Consider the following 20721-nt stretch of genomic DNA (forward strand, 5'->3'; position numbering starts at 1 on the left):
CCAAGATACAGGACAGTTTACTATGTTTGTGCAGCACCTACTGTGCTGGTGTTTTAGCTGTAAGTTGTACCAAATGAGGCATTGCTGTAATACAAATTTCTAGCTAAAAATAATACCGGTTAGAGGTCTTGATATTGAGCGGCTATCATTAAAAAACAAGCAAAGGCTCAAGCTATTACAGTTGTAAGTGGAAGTCCCTACTGAAATGCTTGAGTTTTCCAGCAGCCTTCAACCACAGTTGTGTGGTGGGGATTGCCCCCCATTGTGAATGCCACAGATGTTACTTTATCATGTTACCCATCAGTCAGATTACCTTCCGTCAAAGACTGTTAGAAGGAAATGTTTTCTTAACACAAGGAATAACGGTATTTTTAAGTGTTGAGAAAGAGAACACAAAGCCACAAGAGAATGTCTTACACTTCAGCAGTGGACATCTTTCTAGACGTTGGTGAAGATGAGAGCTCTATTTCAAAAATCTGGGAAACCTGGTCTGAAGACAGCCAGGATTTTTTTCAATTCGCGCAGCTTTTGGACTTGGATCTGCTGATTCATCTGAACTAAAAAAAAAACTTGCCCAGATGCAGACACTTCAGCAAACTCTTGCCAGAACACAGACAAGTTTCCTGTAGAAGACAGTCTGCCAGATGGTGTCCTGAAGACTAAATGGCTACCTGTGAGGACCTGGGATGCACAAAAGATTGAGCTTTCTTATGTCATGATTTAGGTCTTGGTGAAAAGCATTTCAAGCCAGGGTAGCCTCAGATGACACAGAAGACTGATGTGACTGGGTGATCCATTTGGTGCTGGGAAGGGAAATCAAACTGAAATGTTTTAATCCTTCTCTCTATCCCCCCAAAGCTGGAAGAGATAGTGGGGGAATTTTCATGATAAATTTCTGTTTTCATCCAACACAGTGACAAGCTTTTGGAAATGAGTGGATTTCTCTTAGAAGCAACATTTTGCATCTCAGCTTCCTCTTGTTCAGGTACACGAGTACCTTTCTGTGTCTGTGCTCTAACAGGAATTACAGTGTGCATATGTGTGCCATAAACTGAGTGCGCCCAAAATGGTTCAGCAGATTCATTTAAAACAGTCTTGAACATTTCTAAGACATAAAGCAGGGAAGACTGGGAAAACAGGTACCTTGCACTTTGAGCTTTGAGCCTGGAGTGGGGAATACTGTTCTTTGTGCAGTAGAAACTTGGTAGACTTTTGTTTTCCCAAATCCAGGACTCTGGCATGTTTTCTTTGATGAATTGCTTTGACAGCAACTACTAATAAAGCACTTTTCATTTACCTATGGTAGAGGCTTCATGGCTTTAGACAGCGCTGCCTATATGTAGAAACGGGACCAGACTCCTACTAAGCCTCCTAATGCCTTTTCTGCTACAGTTCTTTTTTCCTGATTTTTTTCCTTCCTCCTGCTTCCTCTGTTTGGAATGAGAAATTGGGTTGGCAGGAAGTTTAATCTATCTATGTTAAAAACACACACACAAAACCCCCCACCAAAATCCTGAAACAAATAGCAGCAAAGAAGAGAGGAGATTAAGACGCAGCTTGCATGGATGGCTGGCAAGCAATTCTTTAGCAGTGGATGTGGCCTGGATCAGCTCCTGGATTTGGACTTACTAAAATATGTTTGTAAAGGGGATGATGACTTGCCTCCTGTTGATATACTTGCACAGGAAAACTGGTGTGGTGCACACAGAGAAACAATGATACAACAAAACCCAGAGCTCTGCTCTTTTGCTCACATGTATTAAAACCCACTGCCTGGTAAAGGGGCTAAGCTACAGATTGGCTGCCAGATTCCTGTATACTATCAATAACTGCAGAAATTCTCTCACTGCTGTTTTCTCCTAGGGTCTCAAAGCACTTTGACAAGCCAAGTGTAGCAGTCAACAGGTCATGTGGACATGTGAGAGGTGGGAATGGGTGCGTGAAAGGGTTGCAGCAGCGGAACTTTAAGCTATGGCAGTTTCTAAGTTTCTAAGATTGCTCAGGAGCCTAGAGACTTTTTTTTTCTAGTGCATAGTGCTCTGCACCATTGACACAGCGCTTCCACTCCTCCACTCCTGATCTTCTCCTGTCTCCTGTCTCTTGTGACTGAGGCTTGTAGGGAAGACTTGTACGTCTCCCTGCCCCACATGAAAGACCACCAAAGGCTAGGATTAGCTCAGTAGAGAAGCCAGTGTAGCATTAGTCTCTCAAAGATAAGATGCATGTTTCTGGATATAAAATATTACAGAATGTGCACTGAACATCATTAGCACTTCTTCCTTTGGCTGTGATTTGCTACTGGAACAAATATGCCCAAAACCAAACAGTGCCTTTTGTGATACAAACTACAGAAATGGGTGAACGGGGTGAACACACAGACCTCCATGTGGGAGAGACCTGGGAGTCCCCCTTGCCTATGCTTTCTCAGTGGCTGCAGAACACAGCCTTTTCCTGCTGTCTGTGAACACAGTCTCTGTCTTCATGATTTTCTTTGCTTGTCTTCGTTGTTTGTGCATGAATCCTCCACACACCCATCCATGCTCAGGGACACCAAATGAGGATGAACGCAGGCAGGACCGTAAAGCATGTGAATACCTCATACCTGAGTTCAGCCTTGTTCATCTAGAGCACATCCTATTTGTGTCCCAGGCTAACCTGTTGCACATCTCTCAAATAACGATGGATTCTGCTGCCCTTCCTGGCCCTCCACAAGGTGCTGTCTAGTCTAGGGAAAGCTGGTTCCTTCTGGGAAAGTAAACAGGGTGGTCTGGGATTATTGCCCGAAGAGCCTTGTCCAAACACGAGGCATTTACTCACGCTCTTCAGATTCGGGTCACAAATCTCGCCGTTTTTTGGTGGCTCTGCGATGACATCCTCTGGAGGGATGAAGAACTACATCTACTCCTATTGCCCACTTGTTACAGCTTAGATGCACCTTACTAGCTTGTAGGTAGGTTTCTTTTCTTTATGGTCCTGCAAAAAACAGTGCTCTGTGCCTGAAGCATGAGTGCCTTTTCTCTTTCTCTTTTTATTTTTTATTTATTTTTTTTTATTATTTTTTTATTTATATATTTTTTTTCACCGAGTGTTATTTAGCACTGTTCTGTGCTGTCTGTTATGCAGTGGCGGGGAGGTTTGAGCACTTTGCCTGCGTCTTAGGAGCAACTAGTTTACCCACAGCCGTGTCTCTAGCGTCTCAGTTCCTCTTCTTGCTATAATGCTCTATGACTCAAAGGACAGGGAATGGGCTGGAACGTGTATGAGGCTGGGGAACAGATGGGTCACAAACAGTGTAGGAACTCCTGTGCCTTTATGACATTTTTTGTGGACTCACAACTGACTTAAATATGTCCTTCTGCACTGCTGTTGAGGTTGAGAGTGGCTGCCTGGCTGATATTTTTCTAGCTTCTCCACACTAGAGCAATGCTTTAGAGCCAGAGACAGCATGCAAAGGAAAAGCAACTGCAAACTAAGTCTTATTTGACTGTCATCTACCCCTGGGGATCCTCACCGACCTTGTGAAACCGGCTCTCATGTCCATACTCAGCAATGTGCCCAGATTAGTTGCAACATCAATAGTTTGGGTTTGGATCTGTATGTGCTAGAAAAGCCTGGTGAGGTTTTTCTTCAGAAGACAAGATGGTTATATGCCTGTTGAGGTAACAAACCTCAAAAGTTTGATTTTCTTTTCAGCGTTGTGTAGATTCAAAAATAGAAAATAAGACTCCATTTCCAAAACATTTCATATTACACAGGACCATCTCCAGACCTTGGTGATGGACTTCTGCAATATCAGAAATCACAGCCTCATTCCACATCAACTAGTTCATGAAATGAACCCAGTCACAGCTCTAAGAGCAGCTACTCAACAAATGGCATTTGTCTTTGAGATGCAGTTTATAATCAGGATTTTTGTGTCATGCTCTCATTTCTGTTCTTGTCGGTCAAGTCAAGAGCAACCAATCCAAGGGGCTCTTCTGATATATTTTCAGCTGGACTTTACCATAAACATTGTGCTCCCATCTGTTCCCAGCACACACCAGATATACAGTTGGTCTAACCTTTCTTTCAGCTGGTGTGAAACTCCTCAGCCACTGGATGGGAGGGAGCTGCAGTGCCTGACAGCTCTGTCATATTTCTGAGCAGGGAGTTTGAGGATCACATCAGTCTCTGGTAATTTTAAATTATTTTTGCTAGCCCCAAAGAGTTCTTGGGCTGTAGATTTTTGTTTTGGTTTATATTGTTTTATATTTGTTTTATATTACAAAGATTTTTGGAAATTTATCAGTGACTGTCTTTTAGATGTAATGGCCGTGCACCTTTGCATCATATTTTAGCTATCATAAATTTCTGTCTTGACTTTAGGTTTGTATTACTCTGAGCTGTTGCAAAGCACAGAGAGAACAGCTCTTATACAAATATAACTATTACACAAGTTACTAGTTAAAGAACATGGGGACTAGGTGGTAGGCTGTTCAGTAAATGATCCCTACGATTGTTCCTAACATATTAATGTCTTTTAGCATCTTTCTGTTGTTCATTTGAATCTTCTGGTGGCGTTTCTGCTTCTAAGCTATACTTATTAAGCGGGAAGAGTATCCCTTTTCTTAATAACAGATTACCTGTAACACTTGTAACTGTCCAAGTCTATTGAAGTCACTGGAACAGCTCCTGTCCTGCACATCTCCTCGTCTTCAGCAGCAGTAGGATCAGGGACAAAATTAAACCATAATGTGGCTTAGAGAACTAATGAGAAACTTCTGTTTCTTCATGTCCATCTGAGAAAGGAAAATTGATTCAGTTAACTTGGGGCAAAACCTAATGTGTGCATTTGGGATTTAGAAGAGTGTGGTTCAATTCAGATGAAATCACAGAAACACAGAATCACAGAATGTCCAGGGTTGGAAGGGACCTCAAGGATCGTGAATCTCCAACGCCCCTGCCACATGCAAGGCCACCAACCTCCACATTCAATACTAGAGCAGGCTGCCCAGGGCCCCATCCAATCTTGAACACCTCCAGGGAGGGGGCATCCACAACCTCTCTGGGCAGTCTGTTCCAGCACCTCACCACTCTCACAGTAAAGAACTTCCCCCTGACATCCAATCTAAATCTCCCCTCCCTCAACTTAAAGCCATTTCCCCTTGTCCTGCAGTTATCAACCCTTTCAAAGAGTTGATTCCCCTCCTGTTTGTAGGCTCCCTTTAGGTACTGAAAGGCTGCAATGAGGTCACCCGCAGCCTTCTTTTCTCCAGCTGAACAAGCCCAGCTCCCTCAGCCTGTCTTCATAGGGGAGGTGCTCCAGTCCCCTGATCATCTTTGTGGCTCTCCTCTGAACCCTCTCCAACAGCTCTTTATCTTTCTTGTACTGGGGGCTCCAGACCTGGACACAGTACTGCAGATGGGGCCTCACAAGAGCAGAGTAGAGGGGGACAATCACCTCCCTGTCCCTGCTGGCCACTCCTCTTTTGATGGAGCCCAGGAAATGGATGAAGGGAGTGTTAAATTAACATGCGGAAAGGGTATTCACTCACAGTAGCACCCCAGTGTACCGAACACTGGTTTGTAGGCCAGCTGGTGTTAAAACCATTAAGCATCTTCATCTGGAGAAGTCTTTGGCCAAGTTATATTCACCATCCAGTCACATCTTAGCCACTAGAGAGTTAACTTCAAATTCCTTTTTGAGCTTAAACGCAAATGTTCTTTAAATGATTCTTTACTTTGTAGGTATGTGATTTATATCTGTTAAGGGAAGGAAATTACTCAAGAGGATAGAAAAAAAGCACACTAAATGAAGATAAATACACTGGGTGCTTATGATCCAGTGAATGTGCTGCAGAGGTACAAGTCAGAGTTGAGCTTCGCTCTCAGATTGCCATTGAACTGCTGCATGACATGAAGTGAGTCAGTGATACAGACAAACATCTTGGGATCTGCAGCTGGGTGCTTGGAGTGCATGTCAAGGACAGACCTGTTGGTGAACATAGGAGTCTGAGAATGAAAACATTATCTTGGTCTCTGAAACTTCTGTTCCCCACATGGAAAATTGGTATGATCATAAAGAATAGGCTTGAGATGGACTTCAAAACATGGCTGACTAGGCATAGAGGTAGAAAGGAATGCTTCCAATACTGTTTCTGACTGAGTAAATTGTGAGAGTTTTGCTTCTGAAGGATTATCTACATCACTCTTAGTTTGTACCTTGTCAGTCTTGGATGTTAACTTTGCTATATGCTGCAGAAAATATACAGATCTCTGTCCCTCGCATTTAGTTATTTATAACCAGAGACAGGATTTTCTCCGTTGGAGTTGCAGCAATTTGAAGCAAGTGATCAGCCACTAGCCAACTAGCTCCTCCTGGTTGCAGGAAGGAAAGGATGGCTTTCCAGGTAGGAAAGCCATCAAGGATTGATTTTATTCAGCATCAAGCAAACTCAGGCCCTGGGGCTGATTTCTAAGCAAAGGAGAAAAATGTGTATTACTCTCGTGGGCAGAATCATGGTTGGTGTACATGTGGCTAGGAGTATTCTCACTCCCAGCTATGGCTGAAGGCTTCCAGTTAACCCCAGTGCTATCCTCAGGCCTGGGTGAAAAGGCAAACCTTTTTACTAATTGGAAAAAAGAAGGAAGTAGGGAGTTTCATGCTTTTGGTACTCATGGTAAGAAACAGAGAGCCTTGGTTGCCATGTCCCTGGGCCAGGGTAGGTCTTTTATATAAGTAAGCCCAGACTTTGCAGACGGATATGCCATATAGCTGCATGCAGGTTGAGCATTCAAGACAGTACCTGAAGCCTACCAACCAAGACCCAGGCACTTGGGCTGAAGCAGACCTCTCAGGCTCCTGTTCCTGTTTCTTGTTTCCTCACAGATCAGGAAAATTCCCCCATGGCCTACATATGTGGCCTTGAAATGTGAACAACCATTGGATTTTTGGAGCAGGAGGTGGGATTTTAACATTTGCCCTACTGACTGAAGGAGCATTGCTGCTCTGTGGACTGACATGAAAGCCACTCTTCCCTGTAAGCTGATGTCAGGCCTTGTCCATGCTGGGCTTTGGTACAGCTTTCTTTGCGGACATAAGGTAGAAGCACCAGATCTGTCACCTAGGCCACTCCTGACAGGGCAGCTGCAGCATTAATAGCTCAGAGTCAGCTGTATCTTCCTCCGGTTGTCTTTCCTCATAGTCCTCATCCCCCAAGGTGGCTGTCCTTTCAAGACAAGTCCCAAAGGCACAGAGTCCTTCTCCTCAGCCTCTTGCTCTCAGGCCTGGGCCCCTTTCTTTTCCTCGTGCCCCAGCCTCTTAGATCCTTCGGTCCCACAGCACAACCCACCGGCTCTCTATATACAGTTATCTTGCCTCACTCTCTGGCTTTCTCCTCTACAGTTTAGTTGTGTGTCTCCAGAGGGGCTTGCTCCTAGATCTAGAGTGAGTTGTACTGGCAGGAGCCAGTGTCAGAGAGAAGCTGGCTGTGGTGCTATGCCACTGTGTCTCTGGTTCTGCAAATGTAACAGCTTCAGTGATCAGCACATCCCCATATTGCAAGGCATCGAAACAAGAGCTTGATGTTCAGCTGCCAGGTGGAGCCAGCAGTGGCCGTAGTTTGGAAAACAACAAAAACTTATTTGGACATAAAATAAATCTCAGTGACAGGGAATAAATAGAAAGCACGGAGTCGTCATTTTTAATAGACTTTTTTTTTTTTTCTCCAGACCGTGACTGCACGTAAAGCAGCCAGGGCCGTCGGGGGGCAGCAGCAGCAAGCGCTTGGGAAGCTGCACTCCCAGAAACCTTCCAGCATCCTCCTGACTGACAGAGTGCTGCACCTCATCTTCGGGACCCGGCATCTTTCCAAATCCCAGTCGCAGCGGGCTGCGTGGCAGTGACACTTCAACATGCAGCATATGCATCTCATTTCCCTATTCACTGGGCTATTTGTAAACCTAATTTAAGCTAAATCTCTCCCTACTCTTACCATTTTACATAGCTGTGAAGGAGAGTGTGGGAGGAGAAAATAAAACGAGGAGTTGCCAGCAACGCACCTCTTTTTCTCTTCCTTCTATTCTAGTGGTGTAGCTTGGTAATCATTCCTCTGCAGCATGGGAAGGGCCTGGCACCCTTTATTCATACAACCTCGTGCGCAACCTTCATGTCTTCTGGGGCCAGTATTCAGAAAGAAAAACCCTTCTGGGTTCTCTGGGAATGGAGAGAGGAGGGTGAGTGGCAAATGTTGTTTTGGCTGGAATCCATTACCCTCCTGCTCCCTCATGAAGAAGGGACTCTCTGCTTGCATGTTGTTTTGTTTTGTTTTTGCTTAAAAATGGAAGCGATGGCCCACACTCCTCCCAAGGTGTCCCAACAAGTAAAAAACCAAACCAAAACAACAACAACAAACAAAAAAAAACACCCTGGAATTCAATTAAATTCTACAGATAGAAAAGCAAATTACTTTACCTCCATAAATTCCTACTGTAGTAGTTTTAAGCAGCTCCAGGATTTTCCCTCTCATTCATCCCTGCTGCGATGCAGCTCTGCTGTTCCCCATTGAACAGCTGCTGCTGCAAACCAAAGGAGGGTTTCATCTCTATTCTAAGTGAAGCACTGCTTAGTTTTTCTCTTCGCTGCTTTTTTGTTTGTTTCTTATCCTGATAAAGTGTGAGGAACTTTTAAAGATAGAAAAAGGCTACAGTGGTCATTCCAAGGAGTTTAGAGCCTACTTTCCTGAAGAAGACTGACAGACAAATGAGTAGGCACGTCATACATTCCTTTGTAGATTTCTATTTGGTAGAGCACATGCATTTGGAGGAGCAGAGGAACAGTTGGAGACTTCTGAGATAAGACCTTGGAGAGCCAATTCTTGCAAAGGGAGAGATTTGGTAAACAGAAAGGATCACAGGTGCAACTTTGGCTGCAAGACCCACTGGAAGTTAAAGAGTTAGAGACTTGGGAGCCTTCAGCAAAGGTGCTGTGTGAAGGGCTGAGGGAAGACACAGGTGGGTGAAAGATAAACTATCTGGGTAAGGATGAAATGCTTTAAATAGTCTACAGAAGGCAGAGATCTGGGGAAGAAAGTGTTAGGAGATGTTTTGAACAGTGTTGAAGAGGGAGCAGTGTTTTGAATAGTCTGAAGTTCAACAGATTTCATGATCAGAGCTCAAGGTAATGTAGGTCCAAAGAAGGTTCTGTTATCATGTATACGTTCTGGAGGCTCTATGACTGTGATTTTTCTCATAAAAGGGCTACAGATGCCTTTCAAATGGCGCTCTGGAGATATATATATAACTATTACTCACCTTGTACTATACCTCTGTCAAAATTGTCAAAAAAAATAAAGTTGGTATAAAGTTAATATGAAATTTCTGTGAAATATTTTCACAGCCAATGTGTGCTCTTTTTAGGAATGAGTAGAAATATTTCTCATCACAAAATGAAAATCTTTCAAGTTTGGCAGTTGTTTACTGGCTTTGGGTAGTTGTTTTTACTTTTTCCTCCTTCTTCCTTCTCCCCTTCTGCCCACCACTTTGTTTAGTTTCTTCTGGATTTAAGTTTCTCAAAATGAAGTCACTGTTTTCTTTGATTGGGGAAATTTACCATTCTCTCCCAATGATTCGATCTGAAATCTCAACTGGGAAGGTCAATATATTTACTTCTGTGTCATGAAGTGGCTACATGGAGCAATTACAACCTCAGAAATAAGAAAATAAGCCCTTGTGATGTTACACAAGACAGTGAAATCTCATCCTAAGGGCACACCAATAGTGCTGAAAGCCACACATAGCCCCTGTTGTTGCTTGCTTAAGATTTCCTGAATGTCTCTGACCCTGCTTTCTGCTGATGGGGAAGTTGGGATGGGCAAGGATCAGCAGGCACAGCTCAATGGCTTTTCAGAGCCTCTATGTGAGTAGCAGCTGGATTTGGCAGTGCTGGCAGCAGCAGGGACTGCAACACAGTGATCTGATGTGAGGAACATCTGCTGGAGACAGATAACAGGACGAGAGAAGCCTGCAGGCTTGTTCAACAGTAACTCAAACTTCAAACTAGTGTTTACAATGCATTATGTTCTACATTATCTACTTTTTTCTCTAGAGAGGGGAGGGATTCTTACAAACACCCTGGAAGCATCCTGATTGATGAACCCTCAGGGAAACAGGTTAACAAGAGGGAACCAGGTCTGAGTATGCCTCAGAACTCACCCATGCTGCTTATTGTTGAGAATGGTGAGTGACGAGGCATCCATCTTTCTTCAGTGTAGCAGAACAGATATCCTCGTGCTACACCAAGAGAGGTTGCACTGCAGATGTGGCCATCTTCTCATTTATTCAGTGGTCACGCATTAGTGAGGGCATTGACTAGGAGTATTTCTATCCAACCTTAATACAGAATAATTCATAGAGTGGGCAGCTTTCTTCCCTTTCTAGCTCATTGTGCTGGTGTGAACAGCTAACCTCCCCAGTTGGACTGGAGAAGCTGTTTTCTATCACGAAGAAGAAAACAGAGGGAGAACTTCACTGTGAATGTCAGACCATATTTGAAAGTGAATTTTCATTTAGAACAGAGACACGTCCACATGACTGCTGCAGCTAAACCAACCAAGCATTGAATTGAGGCTATTCATAACAAACTGCCCACGAATGGCCCGCAGGGCGAAAACTATCTGCAGAAGAAATTCGTGGGCAATTTTGACTAATGAATGAATTTGGGAATTCGGCTTTCATTTTGCAGACAGTTCACAAATAGAAGAAAAAAAAATCATAAGAAATTTATTGAATAAATGATTTATAGTGAAATATTTGTTCAGCTCTAATCTCTGTAACATATACAGTTTATGGTTTTAGAAAGCACTTTAGGATTAGCTGTGGGAGCTATATGTCAACAAATAGCCTGTGGAAAAAACATTCCTTTATAAACAGCTACATGGAGAAGTGTTAATGTCGCCTGTAGCACAGGGAGCCTAGCAAAGGGCTTGTGCTTGGGAAAGGACTGTTGGATTCCAGCTGTGCTCTTGGGCTCTCCAGAGCAAAAGCGAAATCTTGAAACTTTTGTTGGATAAGCCCTCCTTGCTGACTGCAGGAACTGAGGACAGAGAGGTTGAATAGTGAGGCTTATGCATGGGAAGGTTTGGCAGCTGTTTGAGAGAGTCATTTCACCTCCGCAATGATATTTGCTAAGAGACTGAGCTGTGATCGATTTTTACCAAGGCTGTAAAAAAACATAACTCAAACCTTGTTATATAACAAGGGTATTTATATATTCGAGGCGTTAAATGTTCATCTGCCTGGAAGTGCCTCGCAGCTAGGCACAGCATGCCTTTATGAAGAATTCTGTAGCTTTTTACATCGTGCTAATACTAACAAGTCCTCCTGGGAAAGCCTAACTACACCTTGAGTGAATACACTTTCAAGTTGAGGTGGAGGTGTTTTTAATCATCCCCTTTTTGACAGTCATCTAGATGCTGTCCCACACTGCATGGTCCCATACTAGGATCAGCTTGTCCCTTCTATGGGTGCCCTCTGCTATAAAATCATAGAATTATTTAGGCTGGAAAGGACCTAAAAAGCAATTCAGTATCCTTCTGAGGATGCACTCAATCCCTTCCCTCATCAAGATCACTGATAAAAATATTAAACAGAACTCAATCCAACAGTAAGTCCTGGGGAACACCACTTGTGATTGGCCACCAACCAGATTTAGCTCCATTCACAACAATCTCTTGGGCCTGGCCATCAAGACAGCTTTTGCCCAGTGAATAGTATCATTTGCAGCCAATTTCTCCAGGATATATATACTCATCCACCAAATGCTTATAAGCAGCCCTAACGTGCCTGTTTTCCCTGGGAGAAAGTATAGAGCAGGCCCAGCTTAATGCTTCTACCCTAACATAGGCAACAGAATTTTTTTAATACCACTCCATTGCAGCAGCAGAAACTGGCTTAGCTTTGTCGTAACTGGAAGTGGATTTGCCTTCTGGAACTTGGTCATCATCCAACCTAAGGAAAGGAGATTGAAAAATGATGACCTAGGGTGAAACTGAAAATGTTCTTGTTCTGTGTTGGAAACACTGGATCACATTTCTATAATAAGCACTATCCTCAGTGCTTTTCTGCAAAGTCCATCTTTGTTTTGCCTTTTTATTCCCCTTAAATGTTGAAAACTTCTAACTGAGTCCAACTGTGAGGAGATGTGTTTTATGTACTGCCATTGTGATACTATGTGAAGGAAAGCTACAGGAACAGATCGTCTGATGCGATAGAGATTAATAACAAATGTGACATGGCATTTTGTTGTGCCTACCTATAGTAAACTGTATGTTCTATGGATTCTGATGTGTTTTTTTTTGTTGTTGTTGTTGTTTTTTTTTTTTTGTTTGTTTGTTTGTTTTTTGCTGTTCCTCTGTTTTCCATGGTATTATCGAAGAGCGGACACCAACTTTCTTCCCTTACAATCATTGGCTGTGACTGTCTCCATCTCCCAGTTCTGTTACTGTTCTTTGCATGTTTTTTCACCCCTTCATCAACAACCCATGGCTCATTTATCATATCTCCTCCCCAGCCTAGTCCAAATGTCAGCCTCATGGGGAGTTAACCAGTGCTGCATGGCAGATTTGTTTCTGGTACGAGCACATTCAGAAACAGAGACAGCAAGAGCAAAGTTGCGTTGGCTCATACTCTTGTTTGTCTTTGCTTTTAGTAGTGTTGATATTTCAGGAAATAAATGGTCCAAGTTGGGCTACAAATACATTTCCAAATGCACAGAGATTTTAAAGCATTACAAGGCAGAGCAAAGCAACTTTTCCAGAACTAACCATCTTGCAAATGTTGTTCTTCCAAATCTGACTCATGAAGAGAGACAGGGACTGGAGAAAACTATGCTGCCACCACCATGGAGAATTATTAGGTTCAGTATGATCTTAATAACATTGTTCTATCTTTTTATGACTTGCTTTCATTATTGCAAATCTGTTTTTTTAAGCAAACATATTCTTTTATCTTTAAATCTTGCCTGGTGATGAAAAGAATTCTGAGTAATAAGACACACATTCAGACAATGCAATCATTCTTGCACACCTTCTGCAACATCTACTATACGGTGTGTAGCACTGCAAAGTCATGGGTAAGTCTACCTGCAAGGAACAAGGCCTAGGCAGGCAGCACAGGCTACTGCACTGAGTCACCATCCCTTGATGTATTTAAAAACTGTTTGGATGTGGTGCTCAGGGACATGATTTAGCGAAGGGTTTTTAGAGTTAGGGTAGGATGGTTATGTTGAGGTTGAATTTGATGATCTTTAAGGTCTTTTCCAACCTGAGCAATTCTATGATTCTATGATTACTGTGAATGTCTTTGGGAAGCAACCAAACAGTAATAGAAAAGAAACTTAAATAATCCCATGAAACCGTGTTGGAGACTTACGATCGGTAGAAATGCAATGAACCCAAAAACCCATCTTAGGTAATATGTAGGCATGTCCTTTTTTCTGTCTTTTCTTTCTTATTTATTCATGTTTTCTTTTTTCCCTTCCCTTCCCTTCCCTTCCCTTCCCTTCCCTTCCCTTCCCTTCCCTTCCCTTCCCTTCCCTTCCCTTCCCTTCCCTTCCCTTCCCTTCCCTTCCCTTCCCTTCCCTTCCCTTCCCTTCCCTTCCCTTCCCTTCCCTTCCCTTCCTTTCTTCTTTTCTTCCTTTCTTCCTTTCTTCCTTTCCTTTTCCATAGCACGATGCTTAAAGGAAGCAGGAGCTGGAAGAGAGAGCCCAGAGAACAGTAATGAGAGTAATCAGCATTCTGGCAAATATGACCCATGAAAAAAGATTGAATTAATTGGGGTTAATTAGCCTACAGAAAAGAAGGCTGAAGGGGGAAGGTGTGAACAGTCTTCCAGTATATAAAAGACTGCTGCAAGGAAAAAGACTATAAACTTTTCTCCTCACCCATTGTGGATAGGACAGGAAATAATGGACTTAAATTACAGCAAGATTTGAGTTAGAAATAAAAAGGCCATGGTAGTGAAGAACCACAGTGGATTGCCTGGGGAGAGTATGGAGACTCCATCATTGGAAAGCATTTTAAGAACAGATTAGCTTGCCTTTTCCAGGCATGGTTTAGTTCTAGTTCATCTTATCTCAAAGCAAGGGATGAGCTAAGTGATTTCCTGAGGTTTCTCCATATCTTGTTTCTTTGTGGTACCAGGTGTGAGATTCAATGACCTTTGCACATGGGTTGGAGCATCTTGGGCAGGAAGAATGATTTAATCATACCTAGTGTGATGTGAGAGTTAGTTCAGTACTCCCTAGAGCTGTGCTGAATAATACTCTCAAATACCTGTTGGACACACACTCAACTGGGCTCTCTCCCACTGCTGGTGGGAATTACAGAATTACATATTAGGGAGAGAGCTGGAAGCAAAAAGGGTTGAAAAAAGAAATGTTCTCTGCAGCAAGAGATTTCACGTCATGGGATTTTTTTTTTATTTTTATTTTTTTCCCTTAAATTGTTCAAGATAGTTTGGATAAACTACGAAGTCTGTTAAAATGTTAAAATTGTGTTCAGTATTCAAATTGGTTTTCAGAGTAGTTCTCAAAACCATCTTGTACTTATTACCAATCCTTATTACTGTTGTAGCCACTCCTGGAAGTCCTTTTCCTTGTTCTGGTTTCTGCTGTTCTTGATCCTTCTCTTTTTAACCCCGGAAAAATTAACCAACCAGTCCATCTGGAAGGCACACATTTCCTTCTTCTCTTTCACCCTCCCTCTGTCCTTTCAGCCTGGCAAAGACCATGCAATTCTTACGCTGTCAAAACCTGATAAAACCAAGCAGAAAAAATACTCTTTGCAGTGCATTCCTGCACCACCAGTTGCCTTTTCCCTTAGAGGAGGTGAACTGGGCATCTCTGACTGCTTCTTTGACCATATGGTGACACCATCTCTGTCTCTGTCATTTCATAACATTCAGAAATGTTCACTCCCAGCCCCCAAGGTCTCTCCTGTGCTATCCCAGATGTTATGCAAAATACAGCAGGCATTTATCACCCCAGGCATATTTAGATGATTTATAAGGCAGTACCACCTGCCCTTCAGTCTTCCAGAAACATGTGCTGCTGACATTCGACAAGGTAACGCTTGTTTCTCCAGCTTAAAGACTTGGTGACAGGCTTTGCAAGCCAGGTGGGCTGGCTTTCCTGCACTCAGTGAAAAAAAAAGTAAAGAAGGGAAGGAAGGAAGCAAGTAGTTTGCCAAAGGCAGTCACATCAGACCAGCCCCTAATGATCCTAATGTTCCTGAAAGTATGGGTCATGTTTTCCTGACGCTGTCACATGGAGGTGCAGATCACACATTCTTTCCTAGCTGGGCTGTGCCAGATGAAGAGTGTACTGACTCCAACTGTTGGCACAGGGTCTCTGCCTGAGGCAAGATGCTTTCTATACCTTCCTCCTGAGAGTTTTTTTCTCAGCATCCTGTTTTAGCTATCCGAACGGGGTTAGCAATGACCTGTTACTAAAGCTGAGCTTGAAATGAGGAAGGGGGTGTTCACAGGAGCATCTCGGCCGATCTAACCAAGCAATAATGTCTTCTTGGCTGCTGCTGGAAGACAATATGACACCAAGCCTTATGGATATGCCATTGAACCCACACAAAGAGAGCCTCAAAACCTCATATTACTACACAGAAATAATGTTTTTGCCTGATATGTGATGGACAGGAGATAAAGACAAGGAGACATTAGGCTGCTTCTACATAATATGGGAACATCTTTTGTGCAAAGCTATCTGCAGACTCTTTGTACGGTTAGCTTCAGTGAGAGCTCTGAAGAGAAATTTTCACTGGCCTCCTGAATAGAATGGCTTGGTCATCTCTACCTTGTACAGCTGTCTTAGCCCCATAGTAGCAATTATTTCAGGTCAGAGGCAGTGTTCTCCCAAGAAGTACTGCTCTTCATTCCCACTGCCTAATTAAACCCTACACCGGAATCTTTCCCTTCTTGGTTTCTAATACCTGTGTGCAATCACAGTCATACTTTGCCTCTCCTGATCACAGCACCTCGATCACAGCCTCGAATGTCTTGTGTAATCTGACATTGGTCTCACTGTGTGTTAAAACAAAGAGGGCAGAGCAGAGCGAAACAGAATCATGCACCATTCAGTTAAAATGCCTGAAGGCTAACAGGGGTTAGCATGAAGCTCCCAGCACACAGAGCAGCCAGCCTCATCAAGTTGTGTGTGTGCACTTCAGAGGAGACCAGAGGTTGTAGTTACAACCTTTGTCAGTAGGTACTTTGGGTTTGGAAAGATGGCCAAAGAGACAGACGCCATCCTACAGATGGAAAGCACGAGGTACTCTGAGAGCTGGAGATGCACGACGACAGCCCTGTGCTAAACTGGCCTCAGCAGTGCTTTTGATCTCTGTTCTCTACCTCCTCCATACTGATACTTGATTTCAGAGTTTAGACAAACATGCTTCGTCCAACTGTCTGTATTCTTCTGAGCAAATTGATGAGTGCTCAAAAAACACACTTTCTTCCACTGCCTGAGGTGGGTGAGAGTAGTGCACCTGGTTCCTGTGAGCACAAAGCCCAGACCATTTGTTTTTGATGCATTCAGCAGCAGAAGGTGACTTGCAAAGTACTGGAGCAAGTTAAACCTGTGCTTGCTGAGCCTCTTTTGTACACTGACAGGCTGACATGCCCTGCTCTCACAACAGTTATATTTTTCCCTGCTTACAGATAACATCACCCTGAGCCCTGTGGTCAGGACATTTTTACAACATCTGCAATATTCCCTTACTGATAAGAAATGCTAGATTTTGGTCTGCAGCTTTCTGACAAAAGGAACAATGGCTCTTCCTCTAGAGCAAAGGGCTGGAGGCATTGCGTATTATCACAGTGGCTTTGTGTTTCTGGAGGCAGATGTTTGGTTAGATACAGATTTGCCAGGTATCCCTTAGCTGTCACCAGAATTTATAAAACAAAAACCCAGCTGACCCCTAGCAACAAGATATGGAGACAGGTAAACTCTGTTAGTCTGCAGAAACCAAGTAAACAGGGCCAGAAAAACCTCCAGAGTCCACTACAGTACTTGAGAATGATTGTCTCCCAGACAGCTCTGCATGAGTGAAGCAACAGGCTTTCCACTGGGAGACAGGTCAGCGTCTCCATTATCGAGTGTGCCCATCTGAGGCTGCATCTCCACCCTTTTAATTTCACCCTATTCTTCATAGTTGTAAGACCTCTATGCCCCTCAGGACAATTATTCTTCCATCCAATATTTGTAGCGGGTTAAGTATGCTCCTCTGGGCATAGCTAGGCAGCTATACATATTTAGCTCACTCTTCCTCCCCGGGAATAAATTTCCCCAGCCCTTTAATCATGTTTACCGCTCTTCTCTGAATCTCTACAGTGCTGGTGCTTTGCACTGAGCCTCATTCATATCTGGGCTTTTTTGATGAGCCGTGAAACCTCATGTTTGCCTTTTTTTTTCTTCCAAAAGAGAGGCAGTCCAGCAGAGTAGCTAGCACATGGCCTCCCGTGACTATGGCTTTCTACCTCTCCAAACCACTGGATGATCTCGGTAGTCAGTTGCTGTTGCTGAACTTGTTGTTGCACTCGTTGCAGAACTTACAGTCACTGTAAACTGAAACAATGGTTTCATATCCTATGAAGTGCTTGGAGATCCGCGTGTATGTGCAAATAGAGTCACTCAGCACTACTGCCATTGCTGCTGCCTGGAGAAAGGTCTGGCACTGAGATGGAAGTCAGCTCCTCAGGGGCCCAGCCTCCTCACACATATCAGGGCACAGCTGCCTCTGTGTTTGCTGACATCCACTTCTGCTGCACAACCTTCATCCCTGAGCTGGGTAGAAGTCTCAGAGGAAAGGACAGTTGGATCTTGAACTGAGAGGCAATTATACTGCTGAATAAGTTCACCTCCCTCTGATTCCTCATCATCAACGAGGAACCAGGATATTAACTCCCAATAAATGAAACCATCTGTATGAGAATTGCTGAGTCATGGCCTGAGCCAATGATTGACCACCTGGTGAAGGGATACAGCCAGCCCTGGGAGCACAGGTAAAAGCAATTCACCAGAAGGAGTGGAACCTGGTTCTACCCTTCCCTAGCAAAAATAAGGAATAGAAAAGTTAGTGGAGAGTAGTTCAGCCATGACACTCACCAACAACGTTTATGTACTGCTACAGCTTTTAGCCACACAGATGGTGGAGGAATAAAGGCAAGGAGAGACCTAGTCTCAGCCCCAGCCATTCTCCCACTGGCTAGGTCATATCTTCAGGCAACTTTTGACTGAAATTGTAGTTAAAGAGCATAGCAAAGTGGATCACTTTTGCCTAGACATGAATGAAAGAGAAGGATGCAAGGAGAAGGAACCAGTAAAAGATGGGGAAGCAAAAGGTGAGACGTTCAGAATGAGCAGTGGAGAGGCTCTGTTACTTCAGTCGTGTTTCCTGTGTTTCTACTGCTGTGAGGAAATAAACACTACTGGGAAAGTTATTCAGTGCATTACTGTAAACTTCTTGTGAAGGGAGCCGTGCTTTCCCTCAATACCTCTCACTTGAAATGGATCCAGAATTACTGACTTGAGTTATGAGGTCATAATATGTTCATAGGTGGAGTCCAGGCACAAGGGATGGGCAAGGGGCACAGCATGTTAGCAGGGATGGCAGCCCAAATGTGCCAGTCACACAAGCTATCTGATCTCATCTGAAAGAAGGGAGACAGATGGCTGACAACAGGCTTTATCTGAAGAGGTGAGGAGATGCTTACAAAGGGGTACTTTTTAGAAAATAGATTCCAAATATTTCCTTGTATTTAGCACAGGCCATTGTCTCTTTGTCAGCAAGTGCAGAAGCTGCTTAGCTAGAGATATGAACAACTTGGGGAAAGATCATCACTTGTTTTCCTGTTTAAGCAAAGATGCTTTCTCTTAATGATAGCCAAAGCAGGAGGCAGCACCTCTTGGCAAACAAAGTGACATTAAAAGCATTTGCTGGAAATGCTTTCCACTTTGTTCCTGAAAAATGTTCAGGGTATATTGATAAAATAGCAGAGGGTAAAGTTGTGCAGCAGAGGCTCAGCTATGGTAATTTGAAGTTTGGAAAGGGAAGGAACAGAGGGATAGTGAAGACCCTCTTGTGAGATCTAGGAGTTTCATCCTCTGGGAAGCTTCTTATATTAAACCTACTAATCATTTGATGCCATCTGGCATCATCCAAAGGCAGAAACTATGCTCTTCCAAATCATGTTTAGAAGATACTTGGATACCTCATTTCTAGCAGGGAAATGATTCACCAGTACTGGATAAAAAAAAACACTGGGGAAATCATCCCTAGCATACAGATGATTCTGGGAGTAGAGACTGGCAATGTGCCTTTGAACGCATCACTTCCCTGCACTCATGGGATAAATGCAGCAGAAAGGGCTGCATCCACAGGCTGTTTCCATTCCTTGCTGGAAGAGAGCCATGCAGAGAAGCACAAAGCTTTGCACCCTGCATGCCTTTTGTGAACAGGGCTCCTTTACAGTCATGGGACTGTTTTGGGGGCTGTGCATAGCAGTAAGGTATTATGCTGGGTATATGCAGACTCACGTGGGCCCATGTAGGGTGAGAAGCATGCTTCCACTGTGCCTGGAGTTAGACTTGCAGTGTGGATGCTAGGCAAGGCTCATCTCAGGGCTGGTCTCTAAGGCACCTGTAGCTGAAGGTGCAGACAGAGCCTGGGTACGCCTTGCAAGGCAGCAGAGACTCAATAGGAGCAAGTCTGAGATGAACTGAATTTCTATAGGAGTTAAGATCTGTCTGTCATGCCACTCGCCTCTCCTCAAAATATGATAGACCTTAAGATACAAGACCCAAACACTGCTGAAACAAAAGTGTGTATGGTTTCACCCATGGCAAGTGAGAATAAATCAAAAATATAACCAAATAAAAATGAAGTGAATCCTGTTGTTTCACACACTCCTTGAAAAACTTTTAGCTACAATGGTACATGGGGATTTTGGAGAACTGGAGTAAGGTAGTAATGACAACTAACCTTCCCTAATGTCTGACAGTTACCCTAGCTTGCTTCAATCCATTAAGTCTCACAGGAGTTTATAAAGTTAGACCAACTTGCTTGACCTACTGATATCTTACAGTGCTCAGCACCACAAGACTTGCTGTCTGCTAGTGAGGTTTACACACAGATGGAGCTCCATGCTCGTTGCAGTCATGTCACCTCTGTGGCTTAATTAACTCGATCAGCCTCAGGTGAACACTCACCCTCAGCCATTGGTCCAGGAGCTGCTTTTAGGCTCCAGTGCAGATGTTTGATGCTTTTTTGAATTGCAAGTTCCATCTTGGTGAGTGGTTGTCTTGCATGAACTTCAGACTTGCCTCAGCTCACTGGACTGTGAGCAGAATCTGTTCTTGCTTCAAACCTTACTTTTTTTTTTTTTTTTTTTTTTGGATGCCGTAGGGCTGTGCTATGATCACAGAGGATGGTGTATGTGCTTCAGCACCCTAGCTCATCTTCTCTTGTGGAGTACCTGTGTTTTTGCTGCAGGTAAGTGAACTTATCTTGATGGGAAAGTAACAAAAAGAGGTGTTTTGTCGGCTTTTTCAGCTGCTGACCCAGAAAAGCTGTCTGTGCAATTTGATTTCAGTTATGGAAATCAAGGGATTTGGAGTAAGTGATTGCTAACAGGAAATGGCAGGGAAAAAAAAATCTTTTTTGCAAGTAGAGA

This window comes from Meleagris gallopavo, chromosome 1 (assembly GCF_905368555.1).
Source record: "Meleagris gallopavo chromosome 1, MGAL_WU_HG_1.1, whole genome shotgun sequence".
Lineage (NCBI taxonomy): Eukaryota > Metazoa > Chordata > Aves > Galliformes > Phasianidae > Meleagris > Meleagris gallopavo.